The sequence below is a fragment of the Aythya ferina genome (genome assembly GCF_964211825.1).
Source record: "Aythya ferina genome assembly, chromosome: 1".
In the NCBI taxonomy this organism is placed as follows: domain Eukaryota; kingdom Metazoa; phylum Chordata; class Aves; order Anseriformes; family Anatidae; genus Aythya; species Aythya ferina.
In genome coordinates this window covers 52,161,042-52,185,439 of record NC_140296.1, presented here as the reverse complement: position 1 = coordinate 52,185,439, position 24,398 = coordinate 52,161,042, and the positions used below count along the sequence as shown (strand labels likewise).

General features: G+C 36.7%; 1 pseudogene across 1 annotated transcript; it reads left to right on the top strand.

The window, feature by feature from the left end:
* The first annotated feature begins 9,933 nt into the window (after window positions 1–9,933).
* On the top strand, window positions 9,934–10,230 carry LOC311430268 (feather beta keratin pseudogene; annotated as a pseudogene). The gene has a single exon. The product of its transcript is annotated as a feather beta keratin pseudogene (transcript).
* The last annotated feature ends 14,168 nt before the right edge of the window (window positions 10,231–24,398 follow it).

The window sequence follows — 24,398 nt, the reverse complement described above, 5'->3', positions numbered from 1 at the left end:
AACCAATATTTTGCCTTTTAGTGTTTTTTTTTTTTTTTCATTTTTGTTTTAAATCAATTTTGTTGTGTGAGGGAAGTGAAATACAAAGTGATATTGTAGGTTATTTAAGTTGTAAGCCTAAAATAAAAATAAATGGAGAATGCAAATTCAGGCTTCCATAGAAATAGAAGTTTACTAGTATTGAAGATTTGAAATGTTTGTAGCTGTTGATGGGACTACTGTGTACTTTGACGAATAATTAGTGCATTTGAAGAGTTAATGGCTCTGTGGAAACCTTCAAGTCTTATGTTTACTGACAGTAATGGAATAAATAATTTTCTATTCAGTATTATTTTCCATTATTTTTTCACAATTGAAATGTTCCTATTCACTAAAGAATTAAATCATCAGCTTCTTTACTATAGTCACTCCTAGTGTCTGATGTGTTTATATGTCAATAACAGCTGGGTGTATTCCCCTCTGTGTCCTTAGAGACCCTTATCTCCTTCCTCCCCACTCTGTATCCCTAGTTATTATATTTAGAAGTAGTTGAAAAAACAATAATTGGTTGTTTTCCATACTAGTTAATAAATTAAAGCTAAGTGCACTTAATTGGTCTTATTAAGCTTGCTCTCTTCATTGGTACCACAACAATATTTAAATACTGTTTAAATTTCTTATGTCTATATTGTACATGTTTTTGGATACATAAATTTTTAACTCTCTTGTCCTGAAAATGTTAACAACAATCTTGGTCTTGGTCTTGGTTAGCTGGTTAGCTAACCAGTATAGCTAGCATCACTAACTAAACTAAGTAAACATGAAACAAGACTGTTGCTTTAATTTCATAATCTCACACTCAAAACAAAGTAATTTCATAACCTGGAATTTAACATTAAAGGATGTGGTGGGATGGCTGTCAATCACAACCAGAAGACCACTGTTACCACAGCATCCGATTCCTGCTAGCCGTTATCTCAAGGAAGATAAAGGGTTTCAAGTCACCTATATTATATACAAGTCTTGTCTCACTGACTCAGAGGGAAACCTTTTACAATGTCTAGGTATATATTTAGACATTGAATACAATTTTAGTATGATACTTGTGGAAAAAAAAAAAAAAAAAGACATAAACTCAGCTTTTTAACTTGCAGTAGAGCATAGCTTAGCAGTAATCATTTTTTGATTTTTAATATTGAAGGAACTGAAGCATGGGCAATGACCTGGACATAGAGAAAGGATTTTACATGTATAGACACATTTTCAAAGAATCTTCATGACTATTTAAGAATAATACTTTTCCTGTTTTCTGAATACTTTCATTTATTACTGTAATGTTCCAAACCACTGCTAGTGTATGTATGTAGACCTTTGCTCTAAAGTAAATGAATAGATTATATTAGCTGCAGGCTAGTTTTCTACACATATCTATTCTATAAAAGAAGCAAAAGTAATTTGTATTTCAAAGTTTTGAAAGCTGGGAGAGTACTGGAAGTTACAAAATAAAAGAAAAAAAAAGAAAAAAAAAAGAGAGAGAGAGAGAAAAAGAAGATTAAGAATTTTTTTTTGCTAAGCAGACTAGTTAGCAATGAAAGAAGGCTGCCGGGTGCTATCTGGTGCTGTACTTCTGTTACATCCCTTGCTGTATCTTGAGAATTAGACAATGATGAGCAAGTGTGAGCTTTTTACAGGTACATTAAGTAAAAAGAGAAAAAATTATGTTTTGACATTCTTTAAAAAAGATATTTTTTTGGGTTGAAATAATCTTATTCTGGAAATTACAAAAAAATAAGAAAATCATATTTAAAAAATACCTTAAATGAAACATTTTGGTAAAGCTTTGTAAAAGAAAAAATGAAAGAAAACTCTAAAAAATAGATTATTATTATTATTTTTTTTTTTTTTTACCTACTGCTGACAAGTCCTGAATGGAGCACAGACCAGTGCATTCACAGCAAACCAAAAGCAGTCAGTGGTGCTTGACTCAATATGAGTGAAGTTTAACTCTCCTTGCTTAACTAGCTAGCAACAGTTAAAAACTATGTGTTTTATTAACTGTGTATAAAACAAAGCAAGACTGTAAGGCTTGTCCAGAATTGCTCATACCTCCTATATATTTAGTTAATGGGAAAGCAATAGCATATTAGTCCACCTACATAAAATTAACTACTGCAACTTAGAAACAGGATAGTGAGTTCTCTTATGGAATATTGAATCCAGCAGTGACTTTCAGTAATGATATTAATGGCTGATTTTCAACTGCATATGAAAAATATCATGCCCTGCTGTTCTCAGTTCACAAAAAGAAAGAGAAGCTGAATTAACAAAAAGTTAGAACTACACATTCTAAAAATACAAAGAAGTCAGAATATGATGCTGTCACTTTGTGTCATCTTGCTATTTATAGATAAATATTTTATGTGTATACATATATGTATATGATTACATATGACATTAGTAGAGGGCTGATGACAGCAAAGGACATCACTGACAGGGGCTACTCACATTAGTTTCTTTTCATTTACTAGAGTCCACAATTCTCAAATCAAATTTAAAATATAGAAGTAGCCCTACATTCTGAAAAAATGAGATAAGAATCTTTTATTTTTAATTTTTACTAATTTTCCCATTTTACAGACTGAAGAAGAAACATTTTCTCTGTGTAGATACACATAATGATGTGTTCAAGGATACAGAAAATGAGGATGCAGGGCAAAAGGTACATCAAGATATCCTTAGTCAGTGATTTATCTCTAGGCCAATTCTGTTTCCCAGATTAGTTAAGAGGACTATTTAAACTTTTGTCATTGAGAGTTGGGTCAAATGATCTAATGCTCTGTTGCTAAAATTGCCTGTAGCAATGCAACAGTTTTGAACAGTAACTTCAATACTATAGTTATTATAAAGTTAATATTGTCTGCTAGACATTCTGTTAAATAACTATTTAGATATTTTAATCTGACTGTTTGTGTCCCATTTTCTGTTACAATTTTAACTAACAAGAATAAGAAGCAAAAATAAACTGAATGTAGTCTTGGGAAGTTATATACTGTCTTGGGAACTTTTTGACAGGAATAGTTAAGAGTCATGTACATCCTGCTGCCTACACTGTTCCTGATACAAGCCAGGATACTGTTGGCCTTCTTGGCCACCTGGGCACACTGCCAGCTCATGTTCAGGTGAGCAGCAATCAGCACCCCCAGATCCTTTTCCTCTGCACAGCTTTCCAGCCACTCTGCCCCAAGCCTGTAATGCTGTATGGGGTTCTTGTGACCAAAGTGCAGGACCCGGCACTTAGCCATGTTGAACTTCATCCCATTGGCCTCTGCCCATCGACCTATCCTGTCCAGGTCCCTCTGCAAGGCCTCCCTAACCCTCTGGCAGACTGACACTTCCCCTCAACTTGGTGTCATCTACAAACTTACTGATGGTGCACTCAATTCCCTCATCCAAATCATCAGGAAAGATACTATAGAGGATGGGCCCCAACACCCAGCCTTGGGGAACACCATTGGTGACTGGTCACCAGCTGGATTTCACTCCATTCACCACTACTCCAGGAGAATACTGTGGGAGACTGTGTCAAAGGCCTTGCTGAAGACTACATGAACAGCCTTTCCCTCATCCACCAGACAGGTCACCCAGTCATTGAAGGAGATGAGGCTGGTCAGGCGGGACTTGCCTTTCATGAATCCATGCTGACTGGGCCTGATTCCTTGGTTGTCCTGCACATTCTGTGTGATTTCACTCTAGATGTTTTGTTCCATAACCTTTCCTGGCACCAACATCAAGCTCACAGGCCTATAGTTCCCCATTTCCTCCTTATGAGCTTTCTTATAGATGGGCATCACATTAGCAAGTGTCCAGTCATCTGGGACCTCTCCAGTTGAACATGACCACTGATAAATGATGGAAAGCATCCCAGCAATCACATCTGCCAACTCCCTCAGCACGCTTGGTTGGATCCCATCTGGCCTCATGGACTTGTGACAGTCCAGGTGGAGCAGCAGGTCTCTAACTGTTTCCACCTGAACTGTGGGGGGGTTCTTCTGCTCACAGAAGGGACACACAGGGACTGCTCACACAGGGACAGCCTGCTTCTGTGCCTTTAAGACTTCCTTCGTGAGGAGCATTCAGCCCTCCTGGACCCTTCTGCCCTTTAGGACTCCCAAGGGACCATGATATCTGTTCATTACTGGACTTAAGGAACTGAATGACTTGTAATTTTATTGTATTTTATTGTATTTTATTGTATTTTATTGTATTTTATTGTATTTTATTGTATTGTATTTTATTTTATTTTATTTTATTTTATTTTATTTTATTTTATTTTATTTTATTTTATTTTATTTTATTTTTAAGTTTAGCTGATTTTTAAGAAAAGAGAAGGAAGAATAAAAAAGGCAATTAAAGCCAAATATGGGCATTTTTCAAGAACAAGCAGGACAACTAATTATTATAAGATTTCCAACCGAACAGTAGCACTTATTTGAAGGGCAAAAATGATACTTTGGTTAGTTTTCCTTAAGATTGATATTACAAATAATACAAAAATGTCAGTGGTGGTCACAGAATTAAAGGTGTTTAATTCAGTCCTTGCCAGACAACCTACTGTAAGGAATGAGTGTGTTGTGGTTTAACACTGATAGGCAGTTAAGTACCACATGGATGCTCTCTCACTCCCTCTCCTCAGCAGGATGGGGGGGTGGGAGGGTGGAGAGGGAGGACAAAATTAAATGGAGTTCTGGCTAGTTTTCTCTTTCAGCAATCTCTAGAGCCAGTTAGATGGCTTTCATCTCTGCAAACTGACTCAACCTGCCTTCTCCTGCACTTCAAAGACTTGTCATATGGGATTCCATACAGCAGCTTTCTACTTCTCATAGTTTCTTATAACAAGACAGGATCCATCAGTAAATGAAACATACTGCTTTTCATCTTCCGGTAACTTGTTATATGGTGGTGCTTTTTTGTATGAGTCACTTCCTCAGAGATGCTCCAAAATTTCTGCCTTCAGGCCAGTCTATGGTCTTTTCAAGGGCTCCTGGGCAATTGGGTTTCCCCATTCAAGCCTGCTGTGTGATTAATGCTACCTATTTATTACACATAACATCAATTGCATGATGTATAGTGGGGACTCTCCCTTTGAACATCCAGTGTAGCAGATATAGTCATGGTGCCAAAAGGAGCTGTGGTTGGGTACTGTAACAGGTTGCCTAGGGAAGTGGTTACAGCAGAGCAAGCCTGTTGGATTTCAATAACCATTTGGACAATGCTCTCAAGCCTGTGGTTTGATTTTTGAGTGGTCCTGTGTTAAGCTAGGAGTTGGAATCAATGATCCTTGTGGGTACCTTCCAAGTCAGGATATTCTGTGACTCTATGATTGTATAGATTATTCTTTTCCCCTTCTCAAATAATTCCTCTGCTGTGTCACCTCACACAATGATGTCATCTATGTCCTGCAGGTGTTCAGGAGCTTCCCCCTGTTTCAGTGCAGTCTGGATCAGTTCATGGCAAACAGCAGTCCATGGAAAATGTGCACCCCCTGGTGCAGTTGATTCCAGGTGTACTGGATGCCCCTCCAAGTCAAAAACTGTGGCCTGCACTCTGTTGCCAAAGGGATGGAGAAAAATGCATTAGTGATATAAGTTGTGGTATACCACTCAGCTGCCTTTGACTCCAGTTTGTATCGAAGTTCTAGCATGTCTGGCACAGAGGCACTCAGAGGTGTGACTTCATTCAGGTCACGATAGTCCACTGTTAGCCTCCACTCTCTATCAGAATTTTGTACTGTTCATATGGGTGAGCAAGTCTTGTTCATCATTTTGTGCTCTTTGGTCAATGAATCAGCTTGGATGGGAATTAGGGAGTCTTGGTGCAATATTGCCACTGGTGCACCATCATGGTAGGAATTAGCACCTGCTGTTCTTCAACCCTCTGCAACCCTGTAACAGAAGGATCATTTGAGAGAGCAGGAAAGGTATGTTTTGATCTTCTCTGTATGTAAGACAGCTATGCCAAAAGCCCATTTATACCCTTTTGTGTCCCTGAAGTACCCTCTGCTGAGGTAGTCTATGCCAAAGATGCATGGAGACTCTGGGCCGTTCACAATGGGGTACTTTTGCCACTCATTCCCCATTAGGCCCACTTTGGCTTACAATACAAACAGCTGTTGGGATCTCCCTCCCATTCCAGAAACACAGATGGGATCTACCCCTTTGTAGCCTGATGGCATTAAGGTACACCGTGAACTGGTGTCCACTAGAGCCTTATCCTGCAGGTCTGATGTACCAGGCAATCAGATCTACACAGTCCAGTAGACCTGGTTGCCCCTTTCCTCTGCCTGGCTGGAGACAGGGCCCCTCTAGTCCTGACCATAGTATCCATTGCTTAATTCTTGCAAACACACAACTGAAGGGTCATTAGGATCAGAAATAAGATCAGCCCTTCTACTGTGTCTGGAAAGACTGCTCAACAGAAACAAGAGAAGTTTTGAATGCTTTTTTTTTTTTCTTTTGCTATTCATGTACCTGAAAAAAAAAACCTGCAAGGTGCCACATAGTGTACACCCATGGTATCCTTTTCCTTGAGCAGAAAAGTGGAAAAGTGCTGACTTTTAATAACTGGGATATGGGTCTGAATGGGTGAGGAGGAAGACATATTCTCTTCAAGCCACTGAACCAGTTTCTCCACATCTGAGACACAGGCCCATAGGAGGGATGAGAGATTTGCTTCATACTGACAGAGCTGCTGGCCAATCTATCCACTGCCTCTATATGCCTCTATATCCTTTTAGTCTGACATTGCCAGTATGATGGTGGTGTGCTCCATACAGACTTCTGGCACATGGATCACATGCACTGGATGTCATCCAGGTATTTGGATACCTGATTGTTGTCCAGGTCATTACAGACCACCTCCAACACAGCTAATTCTGTCAAGTACTGGATATCTCCTTCCATGGTGGTCCACTTGCTTTGGAAATTTACATTATTTTCCTTCCCAGGATACCTTTCTTTCATGCCTGATAGGAGTTTCCTACAAAGGCTAAAGACTTCTTCCCCTTTTCCAATTGCTTTGTCAATGGCCTTTTCCTTAGAAAGAAAACCCAGCTGATGGGCTTCCTTGCCCTCTAATTCTTGATTATTACCCCAGCCAGAGCAACAAGGTGACAATGTGCTCTCCTGGGTGATGGCTGAAATCTTTTCACATATCTCACAGCTCATTCAGGGACATAGATAGGATGTTTTCCGACTCAGTTATGATTTCTGTCTGCACTTCCTGTTCTGCTCTGATGCAGAGCAGCCTGCCTTTTCTGATTCTTTCTCCTGGTCCCTCTTATGAGAAGCTTCTTGTCTTACTAAACAAGCCGACTTCTGATTTAATTGTTTCTTCTTGTCTATAGGGGTGACTGATACAGTTGAGGATTGGCTCTCCAGTTTAGTCTTAGTGTTGTCAGATACAGAGACCTTATCTTCTCCTAGAGGGTACTTACTAATTTGAATACAGTTTGAAGGTATAGGGCAATCCCCAGCACAGATTGTTATGAATTTGTATCCCAGTAAGAAAATGCTCTTGTCACTTGAGATGACAAAGAGATTTTGGCGGGTTCCATCATTGAGAAGATGGAGAACTTTCCTGAATTTCTGAAGCCTAGGGTGTCAGAGGAAGTATAGTATTGCCACAGGTAAACTATGAAAGTGTGTTGTATTGCAGTCTGCTTGCTGAGAATGGAAAATCAATACATGCAGGACACGTGCATAAAAGTAAGACTCTACAGGATAATAACAACTTGCTGATTACCATCTCTTTCTTGATTAATAGCTAATTATCTACTTCTTTTTTCTTTCTCTACCAGACTGCTTCTTCTAGACAGAGCAATTCTCATCCATATCCATCTAATCCATTTTTCACAGTTCTCAGCTGCTGGGCAATAGAACAAGAGGTACTGAGGTCTGAAATGAGGTCACAAAAGTGTCTGACTTTCATGGGCATGTTGAAGAGGAAAGCTGAGCAAGTCCTAGAGAAACTGGAAAAAAAGTGAGCAAAGTAAAGGTGAATATAGCAAAAAGTAAATATGTCTACTGCTCCCTCATTCCTAGCATAAGCATTCTTAATACAGTAGTTTAGACACATTATTAACTTAAAGAGACTATAAAAAGTGTCCTAAGTACAGAAATACTTTTTTTTTTTTCTCTCTCTCTCTCTTTTTTTTTTTTTTCTTCCTCCGTCAGTACAGGAGTTTTAGTATTTAGATGGGAGGTTTTTCGGAAGTTGATATCAAAGACTGTTTGATTTTGAGGCGGATTATCTCAAAAATCATGTGAAAACTGAACTTTTGTCAGACACTATGATGATCTATGATGACGAATCAAAACCAATATCAAAACAGAGTGCTAGAGCTAGAACATTGGCAGAGGAATTGTTTAATTCTGTAAACAAGACTGAGTATTGATAAGATTTAGTATAAGAATGCAAAAATGCAAATAAACATTAAAAAGCAAACGATCCTATGTTAGTCAACTATGAAAGTAATTGTCAGAAGGCTTCATTTATTTATTTATTTATTACTTTATTTATTTATTTATTTATTTATTTTTACACTGATAACAGTAAATTACCTTTTTCACTTTTTGGGTCCATGTCTCTATCTGCACTAATCTACAACTTTGAAGACTATGCTATGCAGAAACACTGTTTCTGAGAAGGCATAAAAGTTTACATGGCTTCACAACAACAAAGATCTAACATAGAGAAATATCCTGAAGTCAGCAGATATGCACACAGCCAAAGCCCACTGCCTTCTGTGCAGGCACAAGGACCTAACAGGAGGGTTGAACACTTAAAAAAGTAAATAAATAAAAAAATCTGGGGAGAATAGGGACATGATAGGTGAGGTGTCCCCCAGTTAGTGTCCCATTCTAGATACACATCACTATAGATTAACTCTAAAAGACACAGATTTTACATGAGAGCTAAGCAGTGTAAGAAATTCCAAATAACGTGTGAATTTCTCCTGATGTTAGATTGCAGACAGTCTGTCTGCCATCAGGGTATCCAACCTGAATGACAAGTTCATACCTAACTTAGACAGAGTTATGTATTATGTGAAGCTTTGGTGGTGGCCACCCCTGTCATAGGAAAGTGTTTTTAAGTCTTGCCTTGTATTTTAGGATGGGAAGGAAATGTATGTTAAGCATTTTTAAAATCCTCAAAGCAAGTCCCTTAGGTTATGAGGCTGTCATCAAATCCTGTGGTTGGATACCCCTCATTGCAGGCTGCATCATTTTCATGTGCTGATGTATCATTTCCAATGGAAATATTTTGGTCTCTAATCCTGTCACTTGAAAGGAGCTTGTGTAGCAAAATAGGCATGTCATGAACAGGGAAATTAAAAGGTAACATTACTGGGAACATAAAACAGTGTTCCCATTTACTTAATTTCAGTGCTTTGCATACAAGATGAGCTTGTAGGTAAACACATTACAAGTGCAAATGGTGTTTCTGGACCTGGGGCAGTCTGGAGCAGTATAAAAGCCTGTCCGAACAGCAGGCTTCCTCATCGACTTCTCTTGCCTTCTCCTCCTTCGTGAACAAGGTGAGCTGCAGTTGCCTTCTCCTCACTCTCTTCTTTCTCTTGCCTTATCCTCTTGGTCTTCAGGCCTTGACCAAGTCTTTGCTTCTGTGTAGGTCTTGGTGTGATCCTTGCTTTTTGATGCTGCTCCCTCTGTCGCTGTTCTGCTTGCCACTGTGGGGGGAGGTGGAAGAAGGTCTTGGGCTGTCTTTGCAGGGGCCCCTAAGGACCTAAGCTCACAAGCCTCTTTCTGTTGTTGCACAGCCTGTCCCTGCTCCCCAGCCTATGCCTACTCTCTTGCTGAGCAGGCTGTCAGGCTGCTGTTCACACATTGCCTGTGCTTTCCCTGCCCTCTCTCCCAGGTGCTCCTCCATCCCGCAGCCATGTCCTGCTATGATCTGTGCCGTCCCTGTGGCCCGACCCCTCTTGCCAACAGCTGCAATGAGCCCTGTGTGCGGCAGTGCCAGGACTCCCGTGTGGTGATTGAACCATCTCCTGTGGTGGTTACCCTGCCGGGCCCCATCCTCAGCTCCTTCCCCCAGAACACCGCCGTGGGATCCACCACTTCTGCTGCTGTTGGCAGTATCCTGAGTGCTGAGGGAGTGCCCATCTCCTCTGGGGGCTTCGGCCTCTCTGGCTTTGGAGGCCGTTACTATGGCAGAAGGTGCCTGCCCTGCTAAAGCCAAAGTGGACATCCAGTGAGTGCATCAACTGGGAAGCCTAAAGCCAGGTGCCAAACTGAGGATGGAGCTGCTGGCCAGGTTTTCCAGATGGGCCGAGTACCCTCTTGCCCTCCTGCAGAGCAGAGAGGGAAGGCAGGGTGCCAGTCTGTACTGTCTGGAAATATGGCCAACAGATATCTTCTCTCGCTTTCTTCTCTGCATCGTGAGTCCTTGTTGTCTCCTGCTGTCCTGTGCCATGGGTTCATCCAGAAGAGAGTGTCCTGTTCTTTCTTCCTCTTGCCATGTGAGAGAGGAAGATGTGCATCGCATGTGGTGAAGGGGTGTCTGACTGCCAGCTGCCCTTGTGGCAGCCTGGACCAGATTCCTTCCAGCAGTCACTGCTTTGATTCTTTCTTCATACCCATTAAAGTTTATGCTGCATTGTAATTGGAGTCTCCTCATGTTCCTTTTTCTATTGGGATGCCCAGCCACACTGTCCAGGGGGAAATGCAGTATATTGGAGTGGAAAAGAGTAGGTGGATATGCTCCTAATGTGGACCTCCTTCCTGGCTGGAGCAGTTAGCTACCCTCAAGGGAGACAAGGGTTACTTTCCTTCATCCACTGTTATTCCATAAAAGTAATAAAGGATAAAAAGGAAAGCAAGAGACAGAATTTTTCTTAAGAAAATACCTTTTTGCAATTTCCAATAAGTCTCCTCTACTTTTACTATAACAATGAAACAAAATTTAGATAATCTATTTTTCATGACCTGGCTGAATTTCACACAGGAGTATTTCATAGTTATTACAAAATAATTAATAGATTAATATATATATATGGCTTCAGATAGATATTGTGGAGAGGTGGAATTCAAGGTGTTATTTTTTTTTTTTCCATGCACAGAAGAACCTGTTTATCCTTGTTTTATTCAAGCTATTTGAGGGTGCAGTTAAGTGCTTTTTCTTTATTGGTGCCTAAAATGGTAAGACACTTTTGCTTAGACACAGATCAGCATAACAAGTTATGAACAGGAGCTTACCTAAGCAGCTGGAGAGGTTTCCTTTTGTATACATGGAAATGATAACTGCAATATTTAAATTGAAATGAACAAAGCAATGCATGTGGTATACACATCTATATCTATGTGTGAGCAAGTATGAAGCCAGGGCATATTTCTGTGGGTCTGAAAACAACTTGACAGTGAGGGAAGCAGTGTGAGTGCTACTCTGGGAGGAAGCCAAGAGAGAGACAGAGTGAGCTTCTTTTAGGCTTAGAACTGACTGCAAAAACAGACAAGGGTTTTTGAATAAAGAGCTGGCCTGCTATTGTTTATTCTGTTTGAAGAGAGGATACTCTGTAATTTTCCCTTGCAAATAAACAGATTGGCACCAAAAGATACCTGAATTAAGATTTTTCCATCTCTCTTTTTTTTTTTTTTTTTTCCTTTATTTTATGGGAACAGCCTGGCAAGGCGGTTAACATTGGTTCATTTCCAGCAGCAACAGCAGCTTGTCTGAGAAGTTATCTTTGTAAATAGCACATAATAGGGATTGCTGACTGTATCCTGCCTTCAGAAAAGGGGAAGATCAGAGATAAAATTGACTACTAGAAGGAGGGATACATACACAGGTGTAATCTAAGTATATTCACATAAAAGTGTCAGAAAAGATATGGTTTCTTGAAGGCATGGCCTTCTTCACTTGTAGGTGATGTAGTAGCTTGTCTCCTTTGCTGGTATGTTTAAGTGTACATACATGTCACACAAACCTGTTCTCCCTGGGACTAAATAAAACATCAAATAAAACTTTTTCATTTTCTCTTACTAATGATAAGAGTTTTTCTCCAGTTCTAGTCATACAGCTTGACTGAAGAAAGTGTTGTATAGGGTGTATGAAGATTTTTGGATAACTGCCTGTATTACTAGGAGAGCCCCCATGTGGACAGAGTGCCTTGCGTCACACAGGCTGAGGCTGGTAGGACAATTATTTTCTGCTTAAACAGGGTCAGGCTCCCGTCTCACTGGTAACACTACAAATTTATGTTATTAGTGGAGCTACACAGCTTTAAAATGGGCAATGTGAAATATACAAGCCATGACCATAAATCGTAGTTCTTTCCACATCTAAGCAATAAGCTATTTCTCATGTTAATCTTGCCATATTTATTTATTTATTTATTTATTTATTTTTAATAGCTTATATAATCACTGTAAATTAACATGTTTCACATCATGGAAAAAAAATGAGAGAAGAGGACAGCAGCATGCAATCACGTAGAACAGACATGCTAAGATCCCTTTTACATGTTATCAGTGCTTCTCTGTTTAAATTGTGTTTGCTGTTAGCTACCACAGTGCTAAGTGCTTTAGATAATGTACTTTTCAAGGAAATTAAAAAAAATATCCAGAACAAACTAGTGAGTGTGTAGGTAGCTTCCATTAACAATAATGGAAGTTTGGGCACACTGGTAACTTACAAAATGTTAAGTTTAAAACATGTTTATCAGATAATGGTTTCAGACCCAGAGTGGGAGCATGGGAGCACTAAATTATCATGTCTTTTCAGTCCCATACTCTTTGCATGGAACCAATTCTTCTTAGTTTTAACTCCAAAATATGTATTATTATTATTTTTTGATGTCAAGATTTTTTAGCTTATGAATAATCTCTAAAAATTGATATAGTATTGGGAAAAAAACAAAACAGAACAAAACAAAAAAACACTTTTGCCATTTGATTTTTCCAGCTAAGAGAGTATCCATCATTATTTTTATTCTTTCAGTGTCATTTAAGGACAGTTTTTATACATGTGAGACTGAAAGCCCATAAAAAATGCTGAAAGTACTTTTGGTTATTTTAAGATTAAGACCCACTCTTTTGTGTGAGTTGTACTACAGAGTGAGTCTTTTGCACAGGATTTGTGAAGTGGACACGTGCCAAAAATCCACCAGATATAGACTGTCTTGGGAAGTTATGCTGTTGAATAATTCACAGTAACCCGAGGCTGAGTATATATTGGTTCAGCTTAAGTGGATGTCTCAAAAAGCATTTATATTTGGGTATTTGAACAACGTTTTATGTAAGAATGATACTCCTTTCTGACCCCTGAAGGGATTCTCCTTTCAAGCCAAGGCCTATTTAGTCTGCCATCTAGTGAGACAGAGGGAAAACACACTGAATCAAATAACTAGGCAATTACTTTGCTTTGCCAATTGGTGGTGTGATTTCAAAATTTTTCTTTATCAAGGCAGTTTGTGTGGATTCCTCTTCCTGCATTTAAATTTAGGAATACATTCTGGATTATTACTGATGAAAAGTCTATTTTTTAGACCAGGACTCTAGATTTTTCTTGGTTGTGTTTTAAGAAGAAGAGGAAAAGAAAAAGAAACAAAATTTGCTTTCTAGAATTGTTGTGTGCATGACTTTACTAGAAGGCACATGTATTCAGCATATCTGAAATCCCTGGCAGTAATTCTGTCACGGCCTGCATGAGATCTCATCTGTGGGTTCTCTGGGTCAGATTTAGAGTTAGTAATAGAGTTAGTAATAGAGTTGTTAGTTTTGATAGATAGCTGAACTGCACTAACAATTAAATAGTTAAGGTGGATGCAAACTTTTCAACTTTCATTTGGTGAATAATAAACCTAATAATTCTGGATAGATTTGAACAGATTTGATATATTATATATATATATCAAAGAGAGATTTGATAGATTTGAATAGATAGATTTGGCATGTGATACTTGCCAAATTCTTTCACTAAAAAGATAGTAAACAGGAAGTGGAGTAGGGAAAATATAAAAGATTTGTTTAAAGAAAATAACATGAGATGGATTGATCCCAGAAATCTGTTAAATGGAGTTGGTAAAAATAGTAAGAGCTCTATTTAAAATTCATTAGCAATTTAAAGTCTATATTATAAAAATTAATGAAAAATAGATCAAGAGAACAGCTCAGGATCTTAAGGAAGAAGGATGTTAATAATTTCTTTGGTAGATTTTGAAATAGAAACTTTGAATTTCCATCTATTCCATATTCCTTCATGTTTCTCTGACTTGTCAGAGTTTTTGTAACCAGCTTTTATTTTAAACAAAGCATAATTTATATAGTCTTATAAAAAGCAAAGGGGTAATCTGAATGTTGTTTATAATAACTGAAACCACAAACAGTGAGTTTTTTATGTGCAGGTCCTTGTCAATGTACAAATCTATTTTCATACTGCATCACACACTATATAGTGGACCAATGACCTTAAAGTCAGAGCTAATGGGGGCAACATGATGCAAAGCATTAATTGTCTTGAAGATATGCAGGATGGGATCCTGAAACTCTACAACACAGTGATAGAATCTGGTCTGTATGCTTATTATTTCTTTATCAGAATTGTACAGAGATCAAAAAAGATACACAGTTTGATTTTTGTCACTTTGCTTCCACTGGACTCCTTAACTGCAGCAGCTGTTACTTGTCTTCACTGTTGTCAAGGTCATCAAGCAATTTCCAGGATACCCCATTGTTCTCACAACTTTCTGAAACATTTCCCTTTGGAGCTGAGGTGTTTCATGTTTGTCTTTGTACCAAGAGCAAAGTACCTGCAGTTTGTTTAAAGTCTTGGGAAAATTAGAAGCAACACATTATTTTCTTTATAAATTGTCTTTCCTTTTAAAGTAGGCCAGAGAAACTACACTAGAAAGAGATGTTGAGAAGCTGGTACTGGTTTCTATAGTGTAAATACTTTGTTAACATAATTGTGTCCAGATACTAAATGTAACAGAAATTTTAAAGTATGTTTCAGAGTACAATTCACTAATCTGTCAACTATTATATATATATTATTTTTTTATATATATATATATTTGTTTGTTTGAAAATGCATTACTATCTTCTAAGAGAAAATGACCAAAACACGAGATGAACTGGAGCTCTTATGAACATGGACATGTGTGCTGAAAGTTGGCACTTTATACCAAAAGGTCTGACATTACTGAAGTCTATTTTATTCCTGAGTCTTGGTGTAATATAACTCCCAGCTATACCTAAAATATATTTTTGCATTCTGGCTAAAAATTGTTATTGGATCTGTCTAGCAATTTATTTTGATGTTTTACCTTAGGTGACCTTAATATCACATTACCAGGTGTGAAAGGTTAGTATAATAATGTAATGCTGGAATTGGATATTTACAGTTGATTGTGTTAAACCTAATTTCCAACTGTTCCAAGGTGTAAATAAGAACTGAAAGGACACTGAGAAAAGGAGGGAAATCAAGTCTTCCCTCTTTTCCAAACCAAGTACTGAAAAAGTCTGCTCAGCTTGCTCATCATCATGTTAACTCATAGCTCATGTACTCTTTGATCAGCCACATCACTAGATTGTATGGCTATTCCTGGCTATATAGTTTGTAGACAGGGTAACCTGGACAAGAAACGTCAAAGAGCAATCTGCTTAGAATTCAGCTCTGATCTCATATGAAGTATGAGTGCAACCAACTGGATCCGTAGTTTCTTTTTCTTCTTTGTTATTTATTTTATTTTATTTTATTTTATTTTATTTTATTTTATTTTATTTTATTTTATTTTATTTTATTTTATTTTATTTTATTTATTTTTCCATCACATAATGATGGAAGTTAGATAATACATTACAATTTACAGCAATTACAGTTTTATTAATTAGCATAACAACAAAATATAGAGTGCATTGGTCAAAACTACCTGCACTCAAGATAAATCAATAGCATTAGTCAAGTCAGTTCAGGACACCAAAATGTAAGTTTTTCAATTTTTTATTTTCTGTGATGAGAAGAATCTTGAATAATATATTATTAAAAAAAATACAAAATAAAGGAAAAAAAATCCTACATTTCTTCCAATCAATTAACAAATACTTCATGGTAAAAAAAAAACCCACAGTCGGTAGGGTATTTCTCTTAAGAACTCAAGAAACCCTACAAAAAACAGTTATCCAGCATATTAGTCCAACATGAAATCTGGAGAAATTAGGAAGTAGTGATTAGGCATTATTTGTCCTATGTGGTCCATTCTCCTCTCTTACAAGTGTTCTTTAAAACAAACAAACAAACAAACAAACAAACAAGTCATCTTGTCAGCAGTCATCTCAGGAAATTGAAGGAATAAAACCAGTAATATTGAGATATATGAAGTTATTGTTAACTGGACAACTTAAAATTGTTCTCTTTTAAAAAAGACAGTTGAATATTTTCAGTTCCAACTTTCATACTAATCCAAATCCTCATCTGGTGTAAATTAGTACTTTGCCATTGATCTCAGGGAATTAAATACCTGGGCCATTTTGTATATAGAGATATACTGCTCGTTAGCAGTACAGTAGTATTTCCCTTTGTAATACTTTAATTTGATGGCTGAACTCTTCGGTATATCATCAGCATATCAGTAACTTGAGTTTTCAAAAATTATAAAGATATTGTTGACGAAAGCCTTTTTTTCTTTCAGTATAATATGTTATCTACTACTATGCTACTCTGATGCATGTCATATTTTGCATCTGCATAAAGCAGTATATCCCAACATACTTCATAGAAAAAGGCAGTGAGATTGAAATTCAAAGTGTTATTTTCAGAATGATGTTATTGGATTTTATTGTGACTTTTTCTTCTGAGATTCACTGAACACCATTCATTCATAAATTATCTGAGAAAAATTAATAATCTACGGTAAATTCATATGTCATTCAGAAAGTAAAACATCAATACTTAGAAAATCTGGTTTTATAACTCCCTCAAATTCTTATAACACTTAGATGATGAGATATCCACTTACTCACTTTTAGCTACACGTGTATGTAGTCAGATGTACTGATTCCACAGCAATAATTGTGATTATCTTATTTGATACTAAATTCAAAAACTTCAAAGTCAGATGAGATTTCCAGTGACCTACATTCTGTGTGCATATACAAAGGAAAAATTAATAGTTGTAGATAGATTTTATATTAGTAATTATATTTATCAATATCATATTTAAATTAATCTTAGAGTTGATTAAACAACTGTTAATAACGGAGGAAAAGTTTCATTTATTTGTCTGTCAACCTATTGTCATTAGCATTGTTGTTTAAACAGAGCTAACAAAAGGTTTTTAAAATAATTTAGCATCACAGCTATAAAAACAGAAAAATGTTCATCTCTTTGCATTCTCTGCATAAAAGAAGGACAATATCAGAAGCATAGTCTGTATGTAATGGACTTGCATGGACAGAATGTGTCTATAAATGAAGTTAATTGTGCAGTATTCATTCTTGCTCATCATAGTGTTTCAAGGCATTTCAGAGCCCTGTATGGTGAATATGAAAGCTGTTGATTTTAGATGATGTTTCAGAATGCCAAGTTGTGAACAAAAAATATAAAAGGCCTAACATGGTCCCAAAGTAGCTACATTCATTGCTTTGGATTTGTTGATTCACATAAAGTGATTTCAGGTGTATTCTCATGACCACAGTTTATGATGACAAAAGGACTCCCTGAATAATCTCAGTCCTTGCATTCATTCTGGACATATTTTTTTGTCCTTTGAGAACTGAAGATAGTATGTGCAGTACTTACTATAATATATACTAAATAAATGGCTCAAATAACAATTGTTCTGAGTTCATTTTGTATCTCTGTCACAGAATGGCTTTAATTTTCTTCTGAGTTTGTGGGACCTGGGCAGTACAGTTCCCCATACAGCCTCTATTTTAATGTGTGAATGTTAGAAATATACAGTCACTACTGTATTTTAGGAGTCCATTTCTGAGATAATTGTACAGTATGCACTTCCAGGATGCCATTTGTCTGATATTGCAGTACAAATTTTAGATAAAGCAGTCAAATTATGCCTCTAAGTCCTACTTCTTTCTTTTGACTGCAAAGTGGCCTATTCTCACTATAATTCTTTTTCTTTTATTTTTATTTTTATTTTTTTTTTATTTTTAAAATATATATGTATATATTGTTTCCCTTTCTTTTTCTCTTGCCCCCCGGTGAAAGAAGTAAAGGACCACAAATTATATTCTTTCTCAGACTTTGTTTCACTAAAACTAGGTAAGCCTGCTCTTTGGGTTTCTTTCCTCATCTTCCTAAGCCCACAGGATCTCTTCTGTATCTTTTTGAAGTTTTCCTTTTTCTTCTTTCTTTAATGGGTTTATCAGAATTATGTGCAGTATCCCACTTTCTCAGTAGGACAGCAGAACTAACATTTCTGTAGCTGAGAAGGATTATATTTGCTTTGGCTATACTACATTGGCAACTCAGAGCATCCAGAGAAACATAATTGTTTTTCTTCCTGTCCGTTTAGGCACGCTGTTAAATTTTCAGGTCACAATATCATTTGTCTTGTATTGGTCTCTAAATGTTTAATTTAGATGTTTGTAACATTTCTGATGTACACCTTCTTATTTTACAAGTCCAGCCCTCAGTATTGATACGTTTAGTACTTAACATCTCCAGTCTTCACATAAGGTTCAGATTCTGAACTATAGGTACTGACTTTTTGTGTAGGTCTATTATAATCAAAATATTAAATAAAATCAATTTCGTCATTGATCTGGAAAATCTATTTTTCACCTTTTTTCAACCTGGCTGGAGAAACTTCCCTTTCCATCTAACCTGTTGCCACCTCTGCTTTATCCAGTTCCTTAGTTAATTCATGAATTTATTTACTAAGCTCTTCTCATTTGCTAATTCATTTACTAATGTCAGCCTCTTCAGTTAAATGAACAACTTGTCATTTTGGCATCACATCAAAGGTTTTCCTAGATTTTAGCTAGATGAGGTCTTTTTCATCTCTTTCATCCAGTCCTCTCTTTGAGCCTGTCACAGTGTTCTCATTTGGCAGCTGATTCTCATTACTGTGGAAAAAAATATTGGAATTAAGTGTAGAAACAGCCATTTACTCATCCCTTCTTCTATGAATTGCTCCTTATTCTGGTTTCATTTTGGTGGTTGTTGGAGAGGAAGGAATAAACATATCTGAATGAAAGCCTAGTTATTCAATGCACTGAACTATTTAACTATTTTACTCGTTAATTTTCAGGAGCTGTTTAGCACAGTGATAATGATCTACAGTATTATGAATAGGTCTAAAAGTATGTAAAATAGTTTGGTTTACAGCTAAGTTGACCCACAGTATAATTCTATAAAACTGCTCCACTGACATTACAGAAGTGTATATAACCTAGACTTTCTGAAAATATGTCAAATTTTTAATCCCAGACTGCATGAGTTAAGGAAGATGACTTTCTGATGACAAGCAGCTGCACTGGCAGCATCTATGTTGTTTACTAATAGAGCAATTGGAGTAAAGATTGGATTTCTAGGGAAGTCATCTCAGGAGAAAGATGTGATTTATAGGAGAAGGACCAATAATATCCTTAGAGATAAGAAAGTTGTGAAATGAAAAAAAATTATAACACATTTAGGAGAATAATGAGCAGATTCTGCTCAGACTTTTCATGTTCATCTAGAGACATGCTTTTTTATGATCTCTCAACCAGTTTGTGCACAAGAAGAGGCTCAGAACTTCCATTTCTCTTTGTTCAACCAAACTTGCTGCCGGCCAACCCATACACTGACATAAAACATATGCAAATAATGTGGCACTAATGTGGTAGGGAAATACTCATAATCTATGGCACATCCTCTTACTTAGTGGTAAAAACAATCTAGCTGGAACTCTGTTTGCTGGAGTAAGGCATTACAAGTTTTAGGATCCAGATCTTTTCAAACTAATGTTTAACTACCTATAAAATCAATGGAGAAAAGCAGATGTCGTTGAAAGACTCATGAGATATATTTGTTCAGCATTCTAACCTCAAGTGTAGACATGAATAAAGTAATTCTAGGAGAAACAGAATATGATTTATGAACTGTTAATATAGATTTCTTATCATATATGTGTTGGAACATTTGTGCCTTAAATTTATTCTAAAATAAAAAAACCTCATGATTGAAAAAATTTTATAACTTTTGAGATGGGCCAGGTCTTGACCCTGCAAAATGAATAGTATTTGTAATTTTATTTCTTTTCACAAACCATAAGAAAAAAAAATGTTTGTGTATTAACTGCTGGTGGGGAAGGTAGATATTGAACAAAGCCAAGTATACATGTACAAAGTATTAAGATAGATAAATAAATTCATATGACTATTACATTTCAAATTTTTAATGTAGATATTTTATCTAGATTTTTATCTCCTTTATAGTTATCTCCTATATTTATCCTTTATCTCCTTTTATCTCCTGGATATTCCTGTATGGAAGAAAAGCAAAACATAACAATGCAAACAAACAAAACAACAAACACAACAAAAAACATAGTAACTGCACTGCTTGACATAAAAAAATGAATTAATAGTATGAATGAATATGTTAAATAAGAGTTTTGGATCTAAACCCTTACACACTTCACTGAATATCTGCAGTGAAACAGTCTAGGAAAAATCTACATAGGCCTTAAATGGGTCGGGGAGCTGGAACACTGCACGTGTTTGAATGAAATGCTTTTTTGATCTCTCCAATGGACGTTAGATGGCAGCATTAAGCAAGATATGTAAGGCTGTATTACATTACAGTGCTTCACCAAGGGAAAAAGACCCTTAGAAAATCTCGTGAAAAAAATATTTATAGGTTTTGTTTTCCCATTTTGAAGGAAAATTCAGATTAAATATTTACTGCAAATGTATGGAAGTTCCAGGGCTTATGACTTCATAAAATAACGTCTGTTTGTGTACATTAAAAAGGGGAAAAGGGACAAAGTTGTGATATAGAAGGTGGAGCTAATAAAGGATATACAAATTTTCAAATGAGGAGTAAAATCAGAGACATCACAGGGGATGCCAGAAAATACAAGCAAGCAAGCAAGCAAACAAACAAACAGTGGAAATGACTGGTGGAAAAACATGGGAGATGATAGGGTTTTGAGTAAATAACCTGGCTATAAACAGATTCCTCTTTTTAGGCATCTGAATTATTGATGTATTGATCACTTAACTAACACACCTTCTGTGACTTACTACTTAAAAAACCCCACAGCTTTATTACTGTTTTAAAAATAAAACTTCATATCACTCTATAAATGACAATGATGAAAACATAAGCCATGCAGTGGTTGCCCAATATGTTTTTTCAAACAGCATCATTAGAATTTATTTGCTTCGCTCAAGAGATGCTGATGCCTGGCAGCAAAAAGACACCCAACTGAGTCACTCCTAAATATTTGCAGAACTTGCTTCAGGATCTGCTTTTACCTTGAGACCCAAATGACTGCATGCCTATCACAGAACTATTCGTTAAAATTCAATTCCTGTTAAGACACTAGAACACCTTGCTATGATGTCAATCTCTGAGCAAGTGAAGCCTAATAAAATGATCAAAACTCCATGATATTTAAACCATACACCAGTGTATCTTCTTTGTTTGTGTCTGTAACCTGCTTATTCAATAGAGGTCAAAAAGAAATGAACTTCATATTGCACTTCAATATGAAGAAAGGCTCTTCATATTCCATCTTCTCAACAAAGAAACGAGTCATAGTGAATCAAAATATCATTATGCTGATGATGTCACCAAAAATTAAGTGCACAAATGTGGTTGAAAAGATATAGACAAAGAATAGTGTTTGGTTACTTTTCGTCAAAGTGGAAGTGAGTTTTAGGTGAGGTCAAAAGCAACTGTGTCCTAGGCCCCAGTTCTGAACAACATTTCTGCTGGGGTCTGGAGCACCCCATTATGCCCAGAGAGGGCATTTGTGGCCTGCATACAAGGCAAGCATGGGTCTAGACCTGTTACCCAGACTGTTGGGGAAGACCGAAGGAGAAAGAGGTGAGAGAAGCTGGGCGTGTTCCCTCTTCTAGCCTCGGGATTTGCAGTTTAGCCATGGTTCTTGTTTCTGGCCTGATCTGTATCTGTGCCTGGCATTGTTCCTGATGACTGTGACTTAACTGACGTGTTTATTGACTTACAAGGCCCTTCCTGGCCTTGTCCTGTCCCCAGGGAGGTGCCTGGAGCCCAGGGCTGTGGCTGGTGCCCCAGTAGCCACAGCTGCCTGGCTCCTTGCCGAGGTGGCGGAGTAGGTCCTGGCTGTGAGTCCCTGCCCTGCCCACCCACGGGGAGAGCCTGGCTTCTGGGAGCAACTGACCTGCATGGCACCTTGAGAAATTCATTATTAGCTTGAGAGCCCAAATAAAAAATACTTTTCCAAAATTTGTGCTGCTGAAATACATAGGAAGGAATCACACTGTAAGTAAAAGTGGTCACCACAAGGAGAGGAGATTTGAATAAAGTGAGCCTCAGCAAAGACCTTTAGTAAAGAGATCACATAGAAAAGTAATAATATATATATATATGTATAAAGGAAAAAATGGATGGGCAGCAGTACTAGAAAAAATAATTTTGAAATCATACTTGAACACAAACTAAAAATGAGTCATTGATCCATGTAAAAAAAGTAAAGTAAAACAGCCAAAGTAAAACAGGCAATTTTCATTCTGATATGCATTAGCTAAAAAACTGCATGTGAATCATGAGAAGAAATTCATTATCACACTTTAACTAGAATAGGAGAAGCCTCAGATAGAGTGTTCTTTCAACTTTGGTCACCCAATTTTAAAAAAGATGTAGGCAGTTTAGACAGAATTCAGAAGAAAACTAAAAGATACTAAAAGGTTTGGAAAGCATTGACTGGGAGAAGGCAGTGTCTCCATGATTTGATCTTTCACGTGTTTAACATTGTCTCTATTAGGAAGTGTTGATTTATTCCCTGTATCTAGCAAGTAAGTACAGGGAAGAACAATAAGACATTAGTTTCATCTGAAGGAAAAAACAATTTTATATTTAGTATTAGGAATATTGGTCTAAGTTTGAGAATGGAACAAGACAGTAAAAAAGCTATTGAGAAGACTGTAGAATGTACTTCACTCTCTGGTCTCTTGATATATCTTCCAGCCCTCCATTTCTATAGTCTGGCAGATATGACCTATATCTGATTTTTTTCATATGTATGTATTTTATGCATATTGTACAAACAATAATGGGAGTTCTGCACTGTAAGGAGAGCAGAGCACTGGAGATCCTTTAACAGAAATCTTATAATGGAATTTTGTTTTACAATGCATGCACAGCCCATGCCCTCAAGAACAAGGTCAACCATAATTACAACTCATTAAATGCTGTGGAAGTTCCTCTAGATGTTGCAACATAGGTATTGGTAGCATCAAGTACACATCATTATAAGGCACTCACTGAATTACCTGAATTACACAGGTCACAGCTTGGTACTTTAATAATTAGAAGCTCAGAGATATTTTATAGGGTCTGGAAATGTATCTGTCTGTTGGGTAAGCTAGAAAGCTAGCTTATTTTGTGGCTGAAGCTTGTGTTTATAGCTTCATAAAACATGGCCTGTAGTTTTATTACAGTGATCATCCTTGGTTTTCTTTGTGACTGCGGGTAAAAAAAAATGCTATACAGCTTAAGAGAATATTATCATCCCTACAGGTTTTTACAGAATTCTGTGACAGGAATACTGAAATCTATAGGGTGGCTTAGAGCTCTGTAGGAAGCTTCTTGTTCTGTTTATTTTAAATCATCTTAGTGCAATAGAGACATGCTCCTGCTATGGTATTCCTTCTGTATACAAAGGTTGTTGTTCCATATTACATTCTATAAAATCACTACACTGAAAATACAGATGCATAGCCAAGAATAACTTGAAATTAAATGATGAAGTAAGAAATATGTTTATATGTATGTTATGGTTAAAGGGAGATAGAAGTAGTGAAGGAGAAAATGCTTATTGTGGTTCAATTTTTACATTTAGCTACTAATGGGTAAACACTATAATTCAGAGGTTTTCCCCTATTTCCCTGCTTGTCAATACCTTCTCCATTTTCCATTCTGACCTTTTATTTCTTGATCACTAGATCAAAAAATATTTTTATTTACTGTTTTTAAAAGTTTTTATTTTATTTATTTTATTTTATTTTATTTTATTTTATTTTATTTTATTTTATTTTATTTTATTTTATTTTATTTTATTTTATTTTATTTTATTTTATTTTATTTTATTTTATAGTTTCACTGCTGAAATGATTGCAGTTTAGTTTTAAAACCTATAAAGATCTCACACAATCTATGTGACCATTTCATGTTGAAGTCAAGTTTAAAGATTA